Here is a 24,613-nt window from a genome sequence, read left to right as displayed (position 1 = left end):
CAATGCTTTGCTGCAGCTCTTTATGATTTTGCCTTCCTGCTCAGTTTTTATGTATATTTGATAAAATTAACACTCCCCATTTTATATGATAATAACTTAATATATGTATCTCTCGATTTAAATAAGGTCCTAAATTTGAACATCTACAATTTTTTTACTTAATAAATGGCCTAATAATAAAATTATAAAATACTTGGCAATTCATTTTCTACTAATTGATGCATTTAAATTCAGTCATTTTGTCAATGTTTTCTTAGGCAACAGACACAGGAGGCACAAGAGGAATGCCAAAACATTATCATTTATCCGCAACACCTTGTGTTTTCTATATTCTTTCTCAAAGAGTTGGATCTGAATTGTTTTATTCCTCAAATTAAATATAATTAAATTGTTTTCCCAACCATGAAGAATTAAATTAACAAAAATTATATATTAAAGAAAACCTTATTTGACCAAATTTATATATTAAAGATACAATATATATGATGGACCAGCGTATAAACTAGGTGATGATATGTTACACTGGTAATTACACTGGAAAGCCAGCACACATGCTTATGTTGATAACATAAGACTTTATTTATGTTATATTCTTCACCACATTATTTTTAGCTCAAGGGCTTGGCTGGGGCCTAGAGGCTTAGCATTTAGGTTTGAATACAGGGCATTTGCAGTTACCAGAACCTTTAGAGCCAGGTTTGCATGCTGGAGTTGTAACTGGGTTTCCTGTACGTCCTGCATCAGTTACACTATCATTCTCGAACTTAACTTCAGCTTTGTGACCACCAACTTCTCCTGCAAGCAGCAATCAATAAAGATATGATATTATCCATAATTTTGTGATCATTAAATATAATTAAACTATTATGTCATTTTAATTTGCAATATATATTTGCTATTTTAAGAAGGAAAGATAAGCATGTTTGCAAGTTTAATTAATTTCTCACCATTATGAGCCAACTCTCGAGCTACAGTTGGAGAGGGAATAAGGAGAAAAGAAGATAAGAGAATGCAAGTGATTAGAAAGGCTTTCATTTTTGGAGGATGTGTTGTGCTTGATGATTCTCCTTCTAGCTCCAAGTCTTTATTTATAGAATAATTCACACTATTGAAGTCTTAAGTCTTTACTTAAAATCATATTTATGAGAAGACCTAGACATTGACCCAACAAACAATAATTTAAACCCCACGCACCCAATGGCAGTCTTTTCTAATTCACAAATAAAAAATTAAATTTCTATAAATAAAATTAAGGCCCAAAGTTACATAGATAAATGAAGGGAAAATGGTTACGGAAACAAAACCAAGTCTCGTTAGAAAGGGTAAGAAACTTAAATTTGAAACTCATAATCAGGGTTAAAAAGACTAATTAATAAAAAAATTAAAAAAAAAAACAAGAAACATAAAAAGAGTATCAAAAATAAGAAATGGGGTATAAAATAGACTTCTTTTGTCAAATTTTTTGTATTTTATTAATAAAATGAATTCGGTTTATCAAAACGGGATTAAGTACTACGGTGGGTGAATGCCATTGACGGCAATCTGGAGAGTACTCAAGGGATTGCTATGTTTTTGTCACGATCTAAATTATGGGCCAGACCGGTACTAGGACTTGGGCAACATAAGGCCCTTGAAGCCCGTAGTAAGCCCAACTAATCTCTAACCCATCCATGAAGCCCATATTTTGAACCCGTTTCCAAGAAATCAACCGGTCAAAGTCCAGCCATAAACTGGACCATCCAACAGAGAATTTTTAGCTCACCCGACCAATGATCACAATATACATATATATGGGGAGCTCAGCTCTCCCTCACGATCATCAAAAACTCAATATAAGATCAAATGGGAGTCCAACTCCCTCATCCAACATGATTATCCTTCCACTCATTCCACATACATATATGAATAAGTTTACAATTCTAAAATAATTAATCTTACTATTCCAAGCTAAGTAAAATGGTTATACACATGCGGAGGTGTAGAATTTAAATTTAACAATACAAAATATGAAAATAACAGCTAGTAGACCTGCGAGGTAGAAAGCAGGTGAAATAAGCTCTCCTGTAACCTAGAAAAAAATGGGTGAACAGGAGTGAGCATTCGACTAATAGAGTAAAATATTGATTTTACTTATAATTTCTATAACTATCTATGTCTAGTGCATCCTAAGAGTAAAATGCATTATCTTCACATATTTCAAACAAATCAAATCATAATCACCTCAAAGGCAATCTGGAGTACTCACCCACCCGTGTGCCACATCCATACTCACACATATGTATATGGGAGTTGGTTCCCTACACAGCTCTCTTAGTTCCAACCTCTGCCAGCGAGATCAACTCAAAGCCGGACTTCCTCTTAATAACCAAATGCGGGGGCCAGCGAGGTCAACTCAAAGCCGTGCCTATCCCTACTTATCCATAATAAGGATCGAATCCCACTGAGTCAAGTTTCAGCCGTGTCTATTCATCTTATCCATATCCATATACATAACTCATACACGCCAACTCACACACACAGCTCCAGATCGGCATAAAGCAAAAATCACAACAATATCATCAAATACAAATGCAATACAAGTCGTGCCTAATAAATAACTATGTACATATATCTATAAGTGATGTATGAACATGCTTTGAATATATAATAATATCGAAAGTGTAAATAAAATCAATATCTACTCACAGAGATGATGACTCGACTATAGCTAGTCTGACTGGATAGAATAAGATTGGCTGGCTCCGTTCACTTATACATATACATTGACCTCTATCAATTAACTGACAAAATTAACAAATTAATTTAATCTATAAAAGCAAGAATAAATTCTAAGGTATTGCCAAAATTTCGATAGAGTTTTCCTTATACCTAGGCCTAATCCCCTGCATGAAAATTCAATAAAACACCACACACAGAGCCTTAGGCCCACAATAGCAACAACATCATACAGCCCCTCCTGGGCCCGCCAAACTAAACAATACTCAAGTGACTACACAAAATAATTATTTAAAAATTTAGGATATTACATTCTTCCTCCTTTACATAAAATTCATTCTTGAATTTTGCACAAGACAGAATAATAATAATAAAGAACTACATATTAAACAAATATGGGTACTTGCTATGCATACCCCGCTTTGACTCCCAGGTGCATTTCTCTATAGATTAACTCTTCCACTGAACTTTAACTATGGGGATCTGCTTTGACTGAAACTGCCTCAGCTGATAGTCCACAATAGCTACTAGCTGTTCCTTAAAAGTCAAACTCTCATCTAACTCCACTATGTCGAGTTGCAGAACATGAAAAGGGTTTGGAACATACTTCCTAAGCATGAAAATGTGAAATATTAGGTGGACATGAGAAAGGCTTGATGGCAACTCTAACCGATGAGCAACTGCTCCCACTTTGTTCGTGTTCTCAAAAGGTCCTATATGACGGGTTGGCAACTTGCCTTTCTTTTCAAGTCTCATAACTGCTTTCATAGGAGAGACCTTTAAGAACACCTAATTCTAAACTCAACTCAACTCAACTAAGCCTTTATCCAAAAAATTTGAGGTTGGCTATATGGATTCTCTTTCTCCACTCTAAACGATTTTGGGTTAAATCCTCGAAAATGTGTAATGCTTCAAGGTCATGTTGTACTAATCTCCTCCAAGTCAATTTAGGTCTATCCCTTCTTTTCTTTCTATCCTCTACCCTAATGTGCTCTACTTATCTAACTAGAGCCTCCGTATGTCTACGCTTTATATGACCAAACCACCTCAATCTCCCTTCTCTCAACTTATCCTCAATTGGTACAACTCCTACCTTTTCTCTAATACTCTCATTACAGACTTTATCTAGTCTAGTATGGCTACTCATCCACCTTAACATTCTCATCTCCGCAACTCTTATCTTAGAGCTGAAAGCTATCTTTAAATGTTTCCTGATCAAAAGAACCATGTCTGAAGTGTACTGTACTAGATCTAAGTTATGTACTCTCGCCTCTCCAACTTCTATCCAACACAGAGGGGACCTACACTTCTTGCCATATAGTGCTTCATAAGGTGCCATTTCAATACTGGAATGATAACTGTTATTATACGCAAACTCCACTAATGGCAGCTGATCATCCCACTAATCTCCAAAATTTAGGACACACATGCAAAGTATGTCTTCCAATGTCTAAATGGTTCTTTCAGACTGTCTATCTATCTGAGGGTGGAAGGTTATACTAAAGTTTAACTGTGTGCCAAGTACCTCATGTAGCTTCCTCTAGAACTAAAAAGTGAACAAGGGCCTTTTGTCAAATATTATGGATGCAGGAACTCCATGTAATCTAACTATTTCATGAATATAGAGCCTGGTGTATTGGGCAATAGAATTGGTGGTCCACACAGGTAAGAAGTGTGCCGGCTTAGTTAGATGATCTACAATTACCCATATAGAATCATGTCTTCGTGTGGTACAAGGCAACCCAATCACGAAGTCCGTAGTAATCATTGTTAGTAGTATGCCCTAGAGCATATCATTTTATATGTATCTTGCACATGTTTTATTAATAAAAGACGATTTTACTTTTCTATTTACATAATGTATTTATGTGTAATAGAAAAGGTCTATTGGGCAGTAGAATTGGTGGTCCACACAGGTAAGAAGTGTGCCGGCTTAGTTAGATGATCTACAATTACCCATATAGAATCATGTCTTCGTGTGGTACAAGGCAACCCAATCACAAAGTCCGTAGTAATCATTGTTAGTAGTATGCCCTAGAGCATATCATTTTATATGTATCTTGTACATGTTTTATTAATAAAAGACGATTTTACTTTTCCATTTACATAATGTATTTATGTGTAATAGAAAAGGTCTATTGATATTTTGTTAGAAATTCTATTCTTAAGTTGTTAAGAATATGAGTGACAGTATTTCTAGCACAAAGTATCATAAATAGGTTCATAATCAAGGATACTTCACAAAGGACATGACTTATCCAGAAAGATTGTAATCATATTTGTTCCCAAGGTATTTATATGAGATATAAATAAGATGGAATGGTGAGTCTCATGCCATATAACAAACATGATAGGCACTTATACATGATAAGTAGGGCGAATCAGTGACGCTTATGACAAGCACATGGAGTTTACTCTTGTCAATGCATTGTCATATATCATATCAGTGCATATAATCTTTAGACCTGAAATAACACAGTTATCTTGTATATAGGTGGTTTGAGTTTGATATTGCTTTCATACTTGTACTGTGTATGGGTATATGGGCATGTGTTGGCTCCTACTAGTTATATATGGAGATAGGTGTTGATCAAGATGGAATCCGTTATCCTAAGTAAATAGGGATAAAATCCTATGTTCATTTAATTGTTCTTGATGTTTCAAGTTCCTGGCCAGGACAGACAGATTTAGTCAGAAAAGAGTATCTGACAAGAAAATCTAATTAATCAAGAACTGGAGTTAAAAGAGAACATAATGTTCATAGCAAATGGGGTTTGACATTAACCATGACTCCAGCTCGAATTGGGATTTTGTAATGGAGAGATTCTAGTACATGGTAACATATGATTAAAGTTTCATTTAAGGTATTCCTTATTACTGATTGAGTGGCCATGGCACGCTATGCTAGGTGTCAACCATGGTCTATGAGATGCGTAAAATGATTTAGAGAAATTATTTATAGTAAGAAAGAGTTCTGATGATATTAAGAGTTAATATCATATCTCATTGCCAATTAGTGATGAGCCTAGTGAGTCACACACATGCACAACTTAATCACCAAGTAAAATGTGATTTAATTGATTAATTAAATAGGTTTGGTTTGCAATGAGATTACAAAGTCCCTTGCATGGCTTGAAACCAAATCTAGGTTATTGGATGTATAGTATAAGTTAAATTTGTATTTAAAGTATTTAAATATGAATTTAATTGTGAGAAATTAATTAATGGAGATTAATTAATTAATTTATATTTGATATAAATTGATTAGAAGAGGAGAAATAATGATTTTAGATTGAGAACTTAAAATTAAAATATAAGGGTAATTTGGTCATTTCACATGGTGACATGTGATGCCATGAGATGGTGACACATGGCATCATATAAGTTTGCCATTTGTCTTCCTATCATGCTAGGTGATCAAAGTCATGATTAAGTCCAGCTTTGACACTTGGCTTAATGAGATTAAGTCAATTAAAAATAAGATGCAATCTATTTGTGACATGTGACAAAGGGATTAAGTGATTATTTGACCTAATTATAAAAGGAAAAGAAAGAAGAAACAAAATATAATTCTTCTCTCTATTTTTCTAAAGGTGGTGGCTGGTTGCGTACTCCGCAAGTATACGGGTCGTTCAAATAGTAAAGAAAAGATATCGTCCCACAAAAATTTATTGTTTGAGTACCAAACTATAAAAGTCACGATTATTTGGGCTATCGATAATTTGTGCCAAAAATAGAGTAAAAGATGCAGCAAATTAAATTGGGAAAATAAATAAATTATGATGAATGAAGCAATTAAAATTCTAAGCACTATACTAATTTACTAAAATTTTCAATAGGTAATTAAGGATTTAATTAATTAATGGCAAAATTGATTCCAGAGTTGAGGTTCATGAAGTAAATTTTATTGAGATTTGGATAGACAAAACCAAAATTAAGAGAAATATAATTTTGAAGGAAGTTGATTCTGATTTCCTTTAATTTCTCTTTCAAGCAAACTAAAGAGTGTTTTAAAGGAAATTAAACCCCATTCTCATGCGATTTTTAATTACCAAAAACCCTTTAAGCATTTTAATCAACTTGAAATTCCTCTTAACCCACTAGTTTATTTCTAACAGTAGGTGATTAAGTTCATTATCTTGATTATCTTCATAGATTTTCACCTCTCGGTCATTCAATCTAAGATTAAGAACAAAACCCAAAGGGTACCAACAATGGGTATGTAAATAATCACACAAGATAAGAATCAAAACTTATATATATTAAAATCTGGCTAAAACTAGTCCAAATCTACAAATAAAACTTAAATTATTACACCCAACTCTGAAATCTTAAGTATCTACTCACTCATGCTTATATTTACAAGTAGAAAATATGAAATAGAACAAGAAAACATGAAAATAAAACTAAAAATAAAAGAACCCAGCAGAAGAAGATCCAAATCTCTGGAAAATGGAAGCTGAAAAACGTCACTCTGCAGGCGTTTTTCCTCCTAGAAATAGTGTGATTCCCTCTTTCCTTTCACTTTTGATTTTTCTCTCTCTTTCTCCTTATAGTAAAAATGAGAATATGATGATTATATATCCCCTCAAGGCTTGCCCTAAAAATAGTCTCTAAAGGGATAAAGATAAAAGGTGTAAAACGTGTGAAAAGAGAAAATTTTCCCATGGCAGCAAATCTACCAGTGCCATCCCACATGCCTCATGTTGATTTAAGTTGTTTTCCACATGCCTCATGTTGATTCGGAGGAGGAGCCTTTAGATTCTGCACGACCAGCTACACGGGGCATGTTGAAGCCCTTGAAACTTTCGGCGTGTTTTATTTCGAAATCTCTGTTTACACGACCCAGTGTGAATTTACATGCCTCATGTGGATTCCTGCTGGCTGACTCTTATCTTCACACGACCCTCAACACGGGGCATGTTGAAGCCCTTGAAAGTCTCAGCTGAACTTCTTCTTTAAGCGAATTTTCTTCATTTTTCACACCACTTTAGGCTTTCAAATCACTTTGAATTTCTTCTATATGGACCTTTTTGCCTTTAAACCTTATTAAAACCTATCAAAAACATTAAAATTTTCGAAAATCAAATATAATGAAACTAAAATTAACAAATTAACTAAAATAAGCATTAAAAGCATAAAATTACTAAACTACAAAGGCAAAATGGATGGAAAACTACCCTAAAATACTTACATAAAATGAGTTTATCAAATTCCCACAAACTCAAATCTTTGCTTGTCCTCAAGCAAATTAAAAACAATTATATGCAATTGGGGTACCTTTTCTTAAATTCATGAAAATCACTCATTCAAGCTTTCAAACTTACCTCTAGCCACCAACAAACCATATACCCACCTTCAAGATATAAGGAATTCAATTCTCATCAAAGTTATCACCGCTTAGCCTTGGGTCAATTATTCATTCCATCAAACCCAAACCAATCAATTACATAGAGAAATCATGCTAAAATAGGCTCTAAAACAATCCATAAACTAAAGCGTCTCAAATGATGATGGAAATAGTTTAAATGGATGAATAATGTGCCAATCCCATAGGCAAACCAACTAATTCAATCTCCATTAATGTAGCAAAACACCATCAAGAGATTAAAATGACTTTTAATGGATGTAATGGGGCTAAGGGGTAATAATGTGGCTAACAAGAAAAGGTAAAAGAGAAGCAAAACATGAAAATAATTAAATTATTAAAAAGATCAAGATACACTTTTCTTTTTTTTTTATATATATTTTAAGAATCAAATGGGAGGAAAAACTTTACAATAAATCACCAATGCTAGTATACAATTTTTGAAACTCTTTTAGGGACTACATAAATAACATTGAATTTTGCATTGCAAATTGTCCCTTTTTAATCCACCCCCAAACTCATTTCTTTGTATACTTGGGTGGTAAATAATTTTTTTTTTTCACAACATGATATGATTGCTAGCCAATTTTACGTTAGTACTTCTCCCACTTGATTGTTATATAATTTTTTTTTAAATCTATCTCTTAAACAAATTGTTCTCACAAAGGATGGTAAGTGTTTCGGTTTATGGCTAGGTAAATTATGGGTGCCAAGGAAATAAAGGGTATAAATGAAGGCTCAAATTGATTTCAAAGGGAAAATTTAAAATGAGGTTGGTTAAGGCTAAAAATATGGGTTTAAAATTCGAAGAATGCCTTAATCATTTCTCTTTTCAAGTGAATGCTAAAATTTCACCTCAAAAGGTCTATAAGGCTTGTTCTAGGATTAGTGAGACACAATTAGTTATTTCTTACTCTAGAGTTTTCTTTAAGCACTCAAAACTCAATGTAATTAATTGGGTGGCCCTTGGCTAAGAAGATATAAATCTAGATAAGAATCTCATAACCTCATACCAATCCGAAACTTTCAATCTGTCAAACCCATCTAGAGGCAAGCTCAATTGCTTTTCAAAATGATTCTCAATCTTCTAAGAATTAGGTAAAATTTTATTTATTTATTTATTTATTTTTTATGTATGCATACTTCCTAAAATGAATGCAAAAATTAAATAAAATAAAAAAAAAAATTGAAATAAAAACTATACATGATCTATATGATATCTATATGCAAGTGTATATATTTACATGGTGTAGGTGTATGGTGTATGTGAACTAAGTAACTAAGTATAAATGAAATGCAATTTAAGTAATGTAAATAAAAAGGATTAAAAAATTTTTGCAAAAATTTTGCCCTCCCCCAAACTCAAATGAGACAATGTCCTCATTGGCTTAAATGAATGTAAAGATGGACAAACAGTAAATAAACTAATCAGCTCATACAATATGTACAATTAGGAATTAAAGCTAAATAAGAACAATTAATTCAAAATTAAGCTCAAAATAATATGAACAATGTAGCTCAAAGAAAATATGTGCAAAAGTATTCCAATTATATCAAATTAAATAGAAGTGAGTGAGGTGAAAAAGGGAAAAGTGAATTGGAAAATTTTAGAGTTCAGGTTTTTAGGTGAACATGTGCGCTGATTGAGTAGCATGAGGCATGTTAAAGTAAAAGTAAATTGGCATGCCCTGTGATGAATGCTAATCAACTGACACTGGGTACCAACATGGGGCATGTTTTGCTCTAGGATTGTGCAATGATGCTTAACATGTTTATCTTTAATTTTGGCTTATTTTAGTGTTTTAACTATGTTTATATGTGTTAGTTTGGCCAATTCAGCTTATTTTAAATTTGTTAATCTTGAAGGGATGATTGCTATAATTTGGAGTTAGTAATATGTTGCAAGAAGAAAGGGTAACTGCAGTTTGGGGAAGTATTCTGTACTTTTATCTCATTGTGAACAATATTTTTTTTTTATGCCAAATTGCTATTAGGTTGAATATACTTTGATGGAATGAGACGTTTGGTTGATATATGTGTTTTGAAGTGTTAATTTAGTAGAAATTTAATATAAAGTGTCAAGGTATTGATTTTTGTTATTTTGAGTATCAAGCATGCATTAAAGATTGAGTTTGCTGCATATCATGTGAACAATACTTTCTTGACTTTTATTGGATATATTGAATATGCTATGATGGTATGAGTATATGGGTTGACAATACATGATATTGAGTTAAACTTTTGCGTTTTGAGGTGTGAACTATGATTGAGATCTATTTTGAAGTGTTTTGAGAAATAATTCATGCTGATTTGGTTATTCTTTGGTAGAGTATTTTTAGAATTTTGGGTTTTTAAAGTGAAATCTTGAGTTTTATATCAAGTCTGATAGCATTGAGTATGACATGCCTCATACTAAAGGTTATGCTATCATGTGAGCTATTTGAATTACTTAAAACTGCAAAATTTTTGAAACCCACCGAAATTTTCAGGGGAAAATTTAACCTTATCATCAATTTCTCTCAACTAAATTTTTTGATTTCATTCTAACTCAAGCAACACATCATCATGGCAAAAAACTTACTGTTTACCAACAAATTAAAAGAAAAACAGAAAACTTCCCCTAAATCAGCAACATGATTTTCTTTGCAGCAATTCCCAAAACATCCAATCTTTGCATTTTGCCTATAAACCAAAAATTAGATAAATATCAAAATTTGAGTTATAAGGGATGAAATAAGAAAAAGAAAATTAACAAACTACTAAAAATAAACTTGGGTTGCCTCCCAAGAAGTGCTAATTTAAGGTCATTAGCTTGACCCCTTTTCAGTTCATGGTGGTTGGAATTCAAAAGTGTTGCTTCCCTTCTCAATAGATGATGCAATAAATTTGTACTTCAACTTTTTCCCATTGACTATGAAAGTACCTGTTGCTTTGTTTAGAATCCCAACCACACCTTGCAAATTACTTTTACAAACTTGAGATGAGCCTTCTACTTTGAGTTGTTTAGATGGAGCCTTAAGTTTTACTCTTGGAGTTTCATTCTTATAAAAAGGAAGTGGCAAAGGAGACTTTTTCTTTTGCACTGTATGCTGATTACACTGAGAATGAAGAGTAATTTGACTTCCCTCCAACTTAATATCTTCCATTTCGGTATCATTTTCTATAACATCCACCCTATAGCAAGAATTTACCACAGCTGATTCCTTGGAATCTTGGAATAGATTGAATTCTATTTCCTCTTCTCCTACCTTCAACTTCAATTTCCCATTCTTCACATCTATATTAGCTCCTGCAGTAGCTAAAAATGGGCTTCCAAGTATAATGGGTGTTCTTACATCCTCCTCCGTCTCTAGAACCCCAAAATCCACAGGAATAAAAAATTTTCTAACCTTTAATGGCACATTCTCCAAAATTTCCACTGGATATTTGATAGATCTATCAGTTAGTTGCAAAGAAATGGTGGTGGGCTTCAAATCTCCTACCTTCAACTTTTCACAAATGGAGAGCGGCATCAAACTTACACTAGCTCCAAGATCACACAATGCTTTTTCAATACTTGTCTCTCCAATGTGACATGGAATAGAGAAACTTCCTGGATCTTTAAGCTTATGGGGAAGCTTATTCTGCAATATAGCACTGCATTCTTCAGTAAGTGCAACAGTTTCATAATCCTCCAATTTTTTCTTGTTTGATAAGATTTCCTTTAGGAACTTAGCATATGAGGGCATTTGAGAAATTGCATCTGTAAATGGAATGTTGATGTATAACTTCTTTAAAACTTCCAAAAATTTCCCAAATGCTTATCTAGCTTTGCTTTCTGAAACCTTTGAGGATATGGCAATGGTGGCTTGTATGGTGGTGGAGGCAAATACTTTTCCTCTTCTTCTTTTTCAACTTCCTTCTTCTTGTTTGCTTCCTCATTAACTTCATCATGATTCGAAGTGAATTAATTATTGTCTTCATCTTCTTTCTTCTTTTCCTCTTTTACCTCATCTTTCTCTTCTTCTCCCATAATTTTCCCACTCCTTAGGATCACTGCGTTGCAATGTTCTCTAGGATTCTCTGGTTGACTTGGAAGTTTCCCTTGTGCTTTGCTAGAAGAACTTGCTTGTTGAGCTATTTGGTTTTCCAACATCCTGTTATGAGTGGCAAGCTGGTCTATCCTTGAAGTTAATTGTTGAATCATTTCTCCTTGTTTTTGTTGAGCAGTTAAGAAATTCTCCATCATAGACTTAAAAATTGAATCTTGGTCTGAAGACTGAACTGGTGGTTGTGGAATAGGTGCATTTTGATTCCTTTGTGGTGGAAATCCAGGTGGTACTTTGTTTTGCTGAAAATTCTGCTGTTGTTGCTAAAAATTAGGAGGTTGTTGATAATTCTGTTGCTGCCCTTGTCGAACTCCCCAAGAAAAGTTAGGGTGGTTCCTCAATGCTGGATTATATGTAGCAGAAAAAGGATTACCAACTGGTTTCTGATTGTAATTCCCAACAAAATCAACTTGCTCATTTCCAAACTCTTGCCCATAGGAAGGAAAATCATTGATACAATGCATATTTCCCGCACCAACATCTTCTGTATGACTAGATCCTCCAATTGATAAGTCAACCTTCATGCTTAACTTATCCATTTTTCTCGTCAAAGCATCAAATTTGGCATTAAACATACTCATGGCATCTAATTCATATACACCAGCTGGTGGCTTCTTCATTTCATTTCTTTTACAGCTCTATTGATAATTGTTATAAGCAATTTTATCCAATGCTGAATAAGCTTTATCTTCTGACTTTTCCATAAGATCACCTCCTGAAGATGCATCAATTATACTTCTAATTGCGGGAGAAACACCATTGTAGAAATGTTGAACTAGCATCCATTTAGGGATTCCATGATGTGGACATCTCCTTTAAAGATCTTTATATCTCTCCCAAGCTTCATAAAGACTCTCATCATCCCTTGGTCTGAAAGAAGTTAATTCATTTCTCAAATTTGCAGTCTTGCTAGGAGGAAAGTATTGAGCCAAGAAAGCTTGTGACAACTCATCCCAAGTAGTTATTGAGCCCGAAGGTAATGAATGCAACCACTCCCTAGCACGATCCTTCAAAGAAAAAGGAAATAATCTCAGCCGGATGGCATCATCTGACACTCCATTTATTTTCAGCATGTCACTAATCTCAAGAAAATGTGCAAGGTGCACATGTGGACTCTCAGTAGGACCTCCCCCAAACTGTGACTGTTGAACCATTTGACAAAGTGAGGACTTCAACTCAAAGTTGTTTGCTTCCACTCTAGGCCTTGTAATACTCAGTCTAAAATCTCCAAAACTAGGAAAAGCATGATCCTTAATTGATCGGTTGTTATTGTTTGCCATAGCTTCTATCACTTGTTACTCTTGTTGCTTTTGAATTCTGAGTTCAGCTTTTCTTCTTTTAGACTCTGCTCTTAAAGCTTTAGCTGTCGTTTCTATCTCAGGATCAAAAATTAAATCAATTTTTGCACTTTTTGTTCTTCTCATATAAAAGATATGTACCTGAAAAACCAAAATAAGAAAATCTCAAAGTAAAATGATAAATAAGAGAAATTAAAATAAAAAAAAAATAAAGTGCCCAAATTAAATAAAAAACAATCAATCATCTAATATCAAACAAAAACAAATCCCCGGCAACGGTGCCAAAAACTTGATTGCGTACTCCGCAAGTATACGGGTTGTTTAAGTAGTAAAGAAAAGATATCGTCCCACAGAGATTTATTGTTTGAGTACCAAACTATAAAAGTTATGATTATTTGGGCTATCGATAATTTATGCCAAAAAGAGAGTAAGAGATGCAGCAAATTAAATTGGAAAAATAAATAAATTATGATGAATGATGCAATTAAAATTCTAAGCACTATACTAATTTACTAAAATTTTCAATAGGTAATTAAGGATTTAATTAATTAATGGCAAAATTGATTCCAAAGTTGAGGTTCATGAAGTAAATTTTATTGGGATATGGATAGGCAAAACCAAAATTAAGGGAAATACAATTTTGAAGGAAGTTGATTCTGATTTCCTTTAATTTCTCTTTCAAGCAAACTAAAGAGTGTTTTAAAGGAAACTAAACCCATTCTCATGCGATGTTTAATTACCCAAAACCTTTTAAGCATTTTAATCAACTTAAAATTCCTCTTAACCCACTAGTTTATTTCTAACACTAGGTGATTAAGTTCATTATCTTGATAATCTATCATAGATTTTCACCTCTCGGTCCTTCAATCTAAGATTAAGAATAAAACCCAAAGGGTACTAACAATGGGTATGTAAATAAGCACACAAGATAAGAATCAAAACTTATATATATTAAAATCTAGCTAAAACCAGTCCAAATCAATAGATAAAACTTAAATCATTACACCCAACTCTGAAATCTTAAGTATCTACTCACTCATGCTTGTATTTACAAGTAGAAAATGTCACGACCCAACCTATGGGCTGGACCGGCACTAGGACCTAGGCCAGCCTAAAGCCCTCGAGGCCCGTAGTAAGCCTAACTATTCCTCAACTCAACTCTAAGGCCCATTTGGGCCCAATTTCAAGAATTCAACCGGACAGAGTGCAGCCATAAAATGGACCATACAACGGAGAGTTTTTGACTCATTCGACCTGTAAACACAATATATAATCATCTGGGGAGCTCAGCTCACCCTCCATATAATCATGATACCATAAAAATAAATGGGAGCTCGGCTCCCTCATCCAGTCCAACATGCATGCATTTAATAAGTTTACAGGTCCAACATGGCAATTATATTACAAACCCAAATCAAAAAAATATTTCTAACACATGCAGAATTCTAGGAGTTAACATAATTATACAAACGCTACAGACATTAATAGACGACCTGCGAGGGAGAGAGGCAGGTTAGAACTCAACAAGAAATCTCCTGTAGCCTGAAAAAATAGATGAACAGGAGTGAGCGTTCGACTCAGAGAGTAAAATATCAATTTTAACCATAATCTCTATAGCTATCTAAAGCTAATGCACCCTATGAAGCGAAATGCAACATCGTCATAAATTTCATACAAATCACTTCAAAAAGGCAATTTGGAGCACGCACACACCCGATAATGTCAAACAATACATATATGGGAGCTGATCCCCTATAAAGCCCTCTTAATCCAACCTCTGCCAGCGAAGATCTCAAGTCGGACTTTCGCTTAATAAACCAAATACGGGGTCCAAGCGAAGATCTCAAGCTGTGTCTACCCCGAAGGACTGGGTCCCAGCGAAGATCTCAAGCCGTGTCTACCCGTCCTGTCCATATCCAGCACCATATCACACGCACGCCAACACACGTACACTGCTCCAAATTACCACAAACAACACCCATGGCAATTCGTCAATTAAGAATGCAATATAAAATGTGCCTGGTATTTAACTACATAGATATATACATATAAGTAATGCATGAGCATGCTTGAACATATAGTAATATCGAAATTACAATTAAAATTAATATTTTACTCACAGACTTAACCGCAGTTACTGTGGCGGCTGGGCGGAGGAGGAAGGTTGTCCCGGCTCACCTGACAATTTTTTTATAATTATTTAATACATTTTACATAATAAAAATTGAGAAAAGACCAAAGATGTCCTAAGTCGTGCTGAAAATCCGGCAGAGTCTTCCCTATACCTAGGATCTACCCAACCTGCAAAAAGGCTTAAAAAATGCACTTCTATATCCACAAACCATACACCCACAACTCAATCACATCACACAGCCCCTCCTGGGCCCATCCAAACAGTCATCAATCACAATATGTAAAATTATAGTTTAGTCCTTATAATTGACACTTTTGCAAAAACTATCCAAATAAGCTCTAAAGATTCTAAAACTTTGCCCCGCAGTCCTTTGCAATATTACTAAGCTAATGCAAAAAAAATCATAATTTTCTGAGCTACCACGAATATTTTATAGATTTTTAATCCAATTCAAGCACTAGACAATTAAGAAAAAGCAAGGTTCTGGTTTACCTATGCCAATTCTGACCCCGGAGACGCGCTCGGGACATCTGACAATGGTGGGGTAGCCAAAATCTCGACCCAATTCTAATACTTTTTCGATAGTTTGTCTGTCTGGCCGGAAATTTACAGACCCGGGCAACCGTTGAATATTCGTGAATTGAAGGTACCTACACGAAGCCCACAATACGGGAGTTAGTACATAATTTTTACGGAATTTTCTAAGCTCATTTAGTGCTCGAAAAAACACCACGAAATTTCATGGGACCCACCAAAAAACGGTGTCGAAAAAATTTGAAATTTATATTGCCGCGAAGCTCTCGACGAGTGGAGCGCTTTAGTACTCTCAGTTTTCTCGTGGGGTTCACGGTTTTTCATAAATCTAGCCCAAAATTTGAAATGAGCTAAAACTTCTTAGACAAAAATTGGGCAAATTGCTCAATGGATTTTAGTGTTCTTGGTGTCTATGGAAAGCTCTCGAGGTGTAGATGAGTTTATACACAAGACCCGGCCCAAACGGTGGCTGGATCGACCGAATTTTAGCCAGGAAGGTGAAACGGCGCACGCGCACAGGTGGGTCTTCGCGTGACGTTTCTGGCCGCCTGGAGCGCCGAACTGTGGCGGGGAAGAGGCTTGGAGGTGAGACGGCGAGCTGGAGAGGGCTGGGTGGCGGCGGCGCGGCAAGGGGAGGAGAGAGGAGAGAGAAAACGGGAGAGAGAGGAATAGCAACGGGGCGCGCGGAAAAGGAAAGAAAAAGAAAATGGGCCGGTCGGGCCGGTCCGATTCGGCCAGTTCGATTCAGGATACAAAATTTTAAATTTTTACTCTTCCTTGGGACCAAAAAACGAGACCCAAAAATTTCAAAAAATTTTTAGAAAACCTAGAAAAATTCGTAGAGTCCAAATATATTTTTAGTTTTGCCACGTGGTCTTTAAATTAATTTTTAAAAATCATCAAAGTTTTATATTTTCAAAAAATTGAACCCAATTTTTAAAATCCGAAAAATTTTAAATAATTTCTTAAAATTTAAATAAAATAAAATATTAATATTTACCCACAAAATAATAAATTTAAAAATTAGGGGTGTTACAGAAAATATGAAATAGAACAAGAAAACATGAAAATAAAACTAAAAATAAAATAACCCATCAGAAGAAGATCTAAATCTCTGAAAAATGGAAGCTGGAAAATGTCACTCTGCAGGCGGTTTTCCTCCTAGAAATGGCGTGATTCCCTCTTTCCTTTCTCTTTTGATTTTTCTCTCTCTTTCTCCTTATAGTGAAAATGAGAATATGATGATTATATATCCCCTCAAGGTTTGCCCTAAAAATAGTCTCTAAAGGGATAAAGATAAAAGGTGTAAAAGGTGTGAAAAGAGAAAATTTTTCTATGTCAGCAAATCTGCCAGCGCCATCCCACATGCCTCATGTTGATTCGGAGGAGGAGCCTTTAGATTCTGCACGACCAGCTACACGGGGCATGCTGAAGCCCTTGAAACTTTCGGGGTGTTTTGTTCCGAAATCTCTGTTTACACGACTCAGTGTGAATTTATATGCCTCATGTGGATTCCTGCTGGCTGACTCTTATCTTCACACGACCCTCAACACGGGGCATGTTGAAGCCCTTGAAAGTCTCGGCTGGACTTCTTCTTTAAGTGAATTTTCTTCATTTTTCACACCACTCTAGGCTTCCAAATCACTTTGAATTTCTTCTATATGGACCTTTTTGCCTTTAAACCTTATTAAAACCTATCAAAAACATTAAAATTCCGAAAATCAAATATAATGAAACTAAAATTAACAAATTAACGAAAATAAGCATTAAAAAAAGCATAAAATTACTAAACTAAAAAGGCAAAATAAATGCAAAACTACCCTAAAATACTTATATAAAATGAGTTTATTAGCGGCACCACTACTTCCTCTCATTCCTCTTGCTTTCTCATCAATTCAAAGAGAAATCATTCATTCCCTTTGAATTAAAATTGCTAGAAATTATTTCTAGTGTCCTATACACACATACAACCTCTCTAAAAGCAAAACCCCAAATTATAATTAGTTGGCAAAGGCTGGAGAAGCAAAACTGGGGCTGTCATTGGTGATCTTAGTGTGGACAAGCTAGAGGGACAACACTTGGGGTCCTAGGAGCTTCCTAAAGGTGTCAATTTGATGGGTTCCAACCGCAAGTGCACGGGTCGTACAAGTAATATAGAAAAGATATCGTTCCCACGAAGAGTTGTGTTAATGATTGAATTTTTGATATAAAAATTGACTAATTTGAACTATTTTTAAAATTCAAGCAATAGATTGATAGATATTGACGTGTAAAATCTATATATGCAAAATTAATAATCTAATCAACAATGTAAAGATTCAACTAAATTTGCAGTAAATTAAAATAAGCAAATTGAAATATGGCAAGATTTAAAATGGCAAGCAATTAAATTCAATTAGAAATTAATAATAATAAAAGGATGATTCCGGAGTTTGGGAGTTCATATTCAAGCTATTTTGGGATTTTTAAATTGATTATCCAATCTTATGAAATTTACGGGTTTTAAGGAGATTATCACACCTTACCCATCTGTAAGGCATAACATGATCCCGTAGAATACCTAATGAACTATCGAACTTTACCTACCGATAACTCATTAAGTACCCTACAAGGGATTTTAAAACAATTTTTTTACTTTTTATAAGTGGTGAGCATTTTCTAATAGGTATCAAAACATTTAATTAGAGTTTGAAAACTAGTTAAAATTTTGTTCCATTTTATTTTTCCACAAATTCTATTAAAATTTCGGCAGAGTGCCATCTATATTTTGAGAAAATAGTTCTTCAAATACCTGTAAAAAGCACTTCCAAAGATTGATCTCAACAACTTCATCAATTTCCCAACCAATTTCAACATCATTTCTCAATTTCCAAAATTCAACAATCATCAAAATACTATTAATCAATTTCATTCAAATTAAAACAAAATACTTCCATTCATATTTCATTAAAGATAAACCAATTTATATACATCATTACAAAAATTTACATTAGGAAAAATCCAAATCAAAATTTAATACAGCTTTATACAACTGCTCATAACTAATTTTACATGTCCATACATTTACATACATTACATATATCAAAATAAATTTTTACAATCAGGGTATAAGATATACCCGATAACTTCGAAGCAGGTAGCTCCTCAATCCTCAGCAGCTCACTCTGCTGCTCCTCTAGTCTCTATATATGCGACAGCAATAACAGCTATCGCTGAGTACTAGGACTCAGTAGTGCACAACATACTAAAAGTAATCTTTATGCGGAATTTAAATCATATTTATTCAAAATTTAAATTGAACATGAGCAATACATTCAAAACATGACTTATAAAATTTTAATCCAAACAATTTCATTTTAAAAGTCTCAAAACACATTTCATAAAAACACACAGTTATATCATGCCATTCAAAACAAATATCATCTCAATAGCCAAAGGCTAAGGAGAAGTCACAACACAAGGCTAGCTAGCTCAAATATATGGGAACCCATTCTTTTTCTTCTTCTACTGGCACACACCTCAACACTTCAGCCAGAGAATGAATCAAAATTCGAAACTAATTTCCCCTACTAGTCATGCTAGTGAGGTATTCAAATATATGGTCATGACACTTTGGTTTCAAAACTTATCTTAACAATTTACTAAATATTCATGCCATCTCAAACATACACAAATAACTTTCAACAATTTAAAACAAAAGCATAATAAATATTTCAATACAATAATGTCACAATTCAATATTTCAATTCATTCAAAACCATGTGTAAAAGAAAATTTACAGAATTTCTATGTTGTGCACAAACCTTATACGAGTCGCCTCTTGGCCTTAACTCAATCCCTCGGGTTCTTTCTCGGTACTTTTCCACTGAAACACACAGTTTCACAGTGTTTCAGTATCATAACTTATCATAAATCCAAAAATAAATTCAAATTTACTTTTACCTAGCTTTAATATGCTAAACTTGACGTTCTTTAAAATTTGTATTTCGGGGTTACTATTCACGATACTATTCAAGTCAATTTGTTGACTTTCTAAGGCTTAATAGGTATGAGAATTTCAACTTCAGCCACATACCACATTTTGGTTACCTAATTTGTTGGTTTTGGTTATTTACTCAAAACTTAAGTCTTTTAGGAAAAATTTGTAAATTTTCAGTTTTAGTGTCCTATGTTGCACTATTCCATTGGTCATGTTGCTGTTAGAATTTGGCTAAGTTTTTTCATAGAAAATGTTCCCTATTGTCTTAACTTTATTTCCCTTTTTGAATCACTCTAATTGAAGTTTTGTAGCTCAAGTTCTAGCCATTTGAATCATGGCTGCCGGATTAGACTTAACCCAGATTTCTGGGCACCAAAACTGGTTATGGCAGTTTTAAGTCACCAATTTTGGGTGGCTAAATGACTTGGTTAAGGGCATAATTTGGGTTTGTGTTCTTCATGAAAGTTTTAAGTCTATAACTCAGCTTTTTACTGGTAAAATTTCAGGTCATTTAGGTCTGCCTAGCCCAAATTATGGCCAAATGAACAAACACTATTCATTTAGTCATTTTTGTACAGGTCAGATTGCCTAAGTCCGGATTTGGTCAATTTGTTCACTAGGTTTTGGTCACTTTTTGGGCATAATTCCTAAATGAAAAATATGTCATTTTGTGTCTAGTTTCATTCCCAATTGGCCTCACACCAATTGAGCTTGTAAATTTTCAGTTTTGATCCCTGAAAGGGACCTTGGTCATGCTACCTGCATACTGCCCACATCCAATCCGAATCTCCACTCAATTCCAACACTTCCAACATACCTCAATTGGTCAAAAATGACCATTTCTCAACTCCAACAAGGTCAAATACATCATTTAACAAATTCTCACTTTTTTGTCTTTCAAACCCTAGGTGCCAAAACCCTAACTACCCTAATTATTACATTTAATTAATTCTAAGCATACTAATATCACTCCATCACTCAATTAAGCTTCCTAACATAAGTAATTCAATCAAAACACAAGCATTTCCATCACAAACCCTAGCTGACCGAATTTACTTCTAGTCCTCCAACAATTATTTTCATTTCATTTTAAGTTTATTTCTAAGTTAGTTAAGCTATAAACACAACTAACAAACTAAATTTTTCAACTTAAATCACTAACCTCAACTTGGATGTTAAATCTTCAATTTCCTTCTTCTTTTCTTCTTTCTTTTGTACTCAATCTTCTTCTCAAGTGAGGTTAACAAGTTTTTATGGAAGAATTTGGGGCAAGGTAGGGTTAAGTGGGTGTTTACAAGCTTGAACTCAAGCTTTCATGGAGGAAGAACAATGGTGGAGCTATGGGAGTGATGGCTACCGAAACTTGAGGTAAGAGAAAGTGTTATTTTCTTTTTTAATTTTTAGGTCTTTTATGGTTAATTTTGTGTAATTGAGTTAGTCAAATATGGTGGGAAAATAAATTTTTGACTTATGATGTCATAATTGTGAGGTGAGGGTGATGTAATAAACTTTTTCTTTTCTTTTCCTTTTTTTTTTTCATTAGTTTTTTAATTTAATTCTTGATCCCAAAATTTTCATTTCTCTAATTTTATTGGACAGATCACGAGTCAGCTCTAGGGGTGAATTGACCAAATTGCCCATCGCCGGTTTGATCCGGTTTGTAAATAATTCAATATTTCTTCCGGATCCCTGACCTAATTATTTGACCTGCTTAATAATTCTTTTTTGTGATTTTCTCTTTTCCACTGTGTTCGCAATAGTCCTAAGGACCGCAGCGTCACATTTTACTATTCAAAATTTAAGTTTAAATCGACTTCGCAATCCTTCCCGAGAAGGTCACCCATTGCTGTGACTCTCGGCTCATTTAACTTCTTATGTTCTGTTTTTCTTATTTATACTTAACTAATTAACAATTACTAATTATTTGTGTTTAGGACTTATCTAGTTGTCTTAAGTGTGGTTCTAATCCCCTTAATTGTCCAGACCGACACCGGTCACCGAAATAGTAAAATATACCAGGCTATGCAAATAGGGGTGTTACAGAGATTAACTCTTAAATCCTTTGAATACTCTTTCGAGTGAGACAAATAGTGCCTTAATCAATCTAATCCTACTTTCGTGGAGTTAAAATTAATCAAGACCCATTAAGTTCCTTAATTAATTTGTAAATTGATACGGTGTGTCCGCAAGTGCACAGGTCACAGTAGTATAGTTTTAAAAAATGATATCGATCCCACAGGGAATTGTGTTTAAATTGGAAATAAAAGTATAAGCTAATTAGAGTGATAAAATTTAAAGATGTAAAATGAAATTTGGAATTAAAATTGGTATTTGAGGAATTAAAACTAAATCAAACAATTAACTAAAATTAATTAAACTAGATTACCAAAAATTAATTTGAAATTTCTATTTATGAAATTTGAGAGGAATTAAATCTAAATTCAATGAAAATTAAATTGATTCTAGAGATTGGATTTTCAATATTGTTTGCATGTGGTTTATCCTTAATTTAGCCAAACACATGAGAATTGCAATTTTGAGGGAAATCAATTCTTAAATTTTTGAAACCTTTTTCAAGCATTTCAAAGTTGGTTTTCATTAAATCAAACCCTGTTTTCACGGTATTTCAAACCTAACAAAAACCCATTTAAAGATCTAATTGATTTATGGAAAGTTCCCCTTAATCCTCTTAGCTTATCTCTAACACCAAGAAAATAAAGTTTATTGCAAGATTATCTATCCCTAATATTCACTTTTCAGTCCATCTATTAAAGATTAAAACTTAACTTAATGAGGGCCCATTCATCAAGCAAGGCAACAAGCTCACAAGCAATAAATCAAAATATAACAAATCCCATTTAAATGGCTAAATCAGTTCAAAACCACAATACAAATCAATATTTACAAACCCATCTCTAGAATCTCAATCAACTACTCACTATTCATAGTTTTAAGACAAACCCAAATGTATAAATGAAGAAATAATGGAAATGTAAGCTAAAGGGTAGAAAAACCCAGAAATATGCAGCAGAATCTGCTGCAGAAAAGTGGAGAAAACGAGTTCTGCAGGCTGCTGGAAAAAATGCAGAACGTGCTCCCTCCTTCTCTCTTTCTAATCTTGCCAAAAATGCCTCTCTTGCTCTCTATGGAAAGAAAATGATAAAATGAGGCTTTATATAGGCTAAGGGTCTGCCCTAGAATGGGTAAAAGGGGGAAAGTTCCAGAGAAAGTGAGGTAAAAAGCTGGAGTAACGGAAATGCCACGTCAACCATTTCCAGTAAAAATGACATAAGCCGAGTCAGTTGTGTCGTTGGTTGTGTTGCGGGTTGTGTGGCTCTCGGCGTGAATATCTGACGATCGACACAACCTGCGACATAAGCTAATTCGATTGTGCTGCAGGTTGTGTCGCTCTCGGCCATTTTTTACTCAACTTCAAAATTTTTGCAATTTAACTTTAATCTCCTCCAAATGGCTACTCTGATCAAAATACATCAAATTTCTCCAAATTTAACCTACAAAACAAATAAATTCCAAAAATTAAACTAAGAAAAGTGAAAATTGCAAAATTGACTAAATATATACTAATATCTATAATAATGGCTATGAACAAGGGCAAATTATGTGCAAAAATTATATCTAAATGATGATATAAAATGCATGTATCAAATTCCCCCATACTCAAACTCTTGCTTGTCCTCAAGCAAAATTGCATTAAAACTCATTTGGAAGGGAATAGAATCAGTCTTTGAAAACACAAAAATCACTAATCCAAACCACCAACTTACCTCTAGCCACCAACATACCAAGTTCCCACCAGCAAAAGCACAAAGAATGAAGCAAGCACTCTCAACAATTATAGAATAGCTAAGAATTAACCAATCAACCCAAGCAACAAATACCAACCAGCTACAAGAGTCAATTGTGCCAAAACAAACCTAAGTGAAATAGATAGCCAATGTGTCTCAAATAGATGGTGAGTAATGTATGGAAGATTATATTGCCAAACCCATATGCAAGCATAAAAGATCTAACTCTACTAATGTAACAAGCATTTTTCAAAGAATCATTAGGTCTTTTTAAGGGTTGTAATGGGGTCAAATAGGGTAAGATTGTGGTTAACAAATAAAGGGAATAAGGTAAACAAAATATGAGAATAATATTAATCATGAAACTCAAAGTGCATCCATTTTTTTTTTTTTTTATAATAATAGAATTTTTTATCAAGAGGAAAGAAATTCACAATGAACCTCAAGTGCTATCACAATGATTATACAAAGGGACTCTTTTTATACTTATTTTATTTTATTTATTTTGATTTTGTATGTGTCACTATTTCGTGTCACACCCAAAATTACCTTTGGGATATTTTGGTGACTTCTTTTTATCAACTTTTCACAATTACTTTAGCACTTTTCAAGATGTTTCAATCCTCCATGTGTTTTTTTTTTTATTTTTTTATTTTTTATGCACTTAATTGCTAAAATATTATTCTCATAA

At 33.9% G+C, this 24,613-nt stretch overlaps 1 non-coding gene across 1 annotated transcript; it reads left to right on the top strand.

The window, feature by feature from the left end:
- Nucleotides 1-12,963: 12,963 nt before the first annotated feature.
- Nucleotides 12,964-13,070, top strand: LOC131183473 (small nucleolar RNA R71). Its single transcript, XR_009151530.1, has one exon. It is a non-coding gene; the product is annotated as a small nucleolar RNA R71 (small nucleolar RNA).
- The last annotated feature ends 11,543 nt before the right edge of the window (nt 13,071-24,613 follow it).

The sequence above is a fragment of the Hevea brasiliensis genome, chromosome 9 (genome assembly GCF_030052815.1).
Source record: "Hevea brasiliensis isolate MT/VB/25A 57/8 chromosome 9, ASM3005281v1, whole genome shotgun sequence".
In the NCBI taxonomy this organism is placed as follows: Eukaryota; Viridiplantae; Streptophyta; class Magnoliopsida; order Malpighiales; family Euphorbiaceae; genus Hevea; species Hevea brasiliensis.
The sequence above is the reverse complement of the archived record's forward strand: the minus strand, read 5'-3'. Positions and strand labels throughout refer to the sequence as shown.